Here is a 760-nt window from a genome sequence, read left to right on the forward strand (position 1 = left end):
AAGAGAGCATGCATACCAAACAGAGAGTTTATAAGAATTATGAGCTCCCGGAATGTTTTTTGGTTTGTCATCCTGAAATTCACTATTACCAGTCAAGTCAATATGTCATTTCCTGCATCTGCTTGTTTTATTATGCTGGCTGACTTGATGTATGAACTGAACATAAACACGCAGCATGGAATGACATTTATGAGCAATAAGCATATAAGCGCACCCCCACCCATGGTGGTACTCAAACTCTGTAATTATGTAAAGTTTTTTAAGAACTTTTGCTTAAGAATATTTCTATTTTAATACCAAGTTCCACAATTTCTACACCATTTCTGAAGAAAATATTGTACTTTTTACTCCACTACATACGATTTACAGCTATAGTTATTAGTTACTTTACAGATTAATATTTTTTATAGAAAAAAAATATGAAACTTAGCTCTACCCTGACCAGTTGCAACATTAAATGCTACTTTCAAGAGAATGCATCAAAATAATATACCGTAATATATAAAAATATTTTATATAATATAACATTTTATTTGAATTTTATATATAATAAAAAAAAAATATTTTTATATAAAATATGTGGTCACAACAGTGCTTTGTCTCTTTTTAATCAAATTCATCCAAATAACAATTTCCCAGTACAAAGTTCTGACGTATACTTAGACCTTTTTCTCACATAGAAGTAGCCATAACACAGTATAAATATATATAAAATATTCAATTACAAGTTATAGCCCTGTCCTCCAAATTTTACATAAGT

Source organism: Morone saxatilis, unplaced genomic scaffold, assembly GCF_004916995.1.
Source record: "Morone saxatilis isolate NCDOM2014 unplaced genomic scaffold, NCSU_SB_2.0 Contig15, whole genome shotgun sequence".
NCBI lineage: Eukaryota > Metazoa > Chordata > Actinopteri > Moronidae > Morone > Morone saxatilis.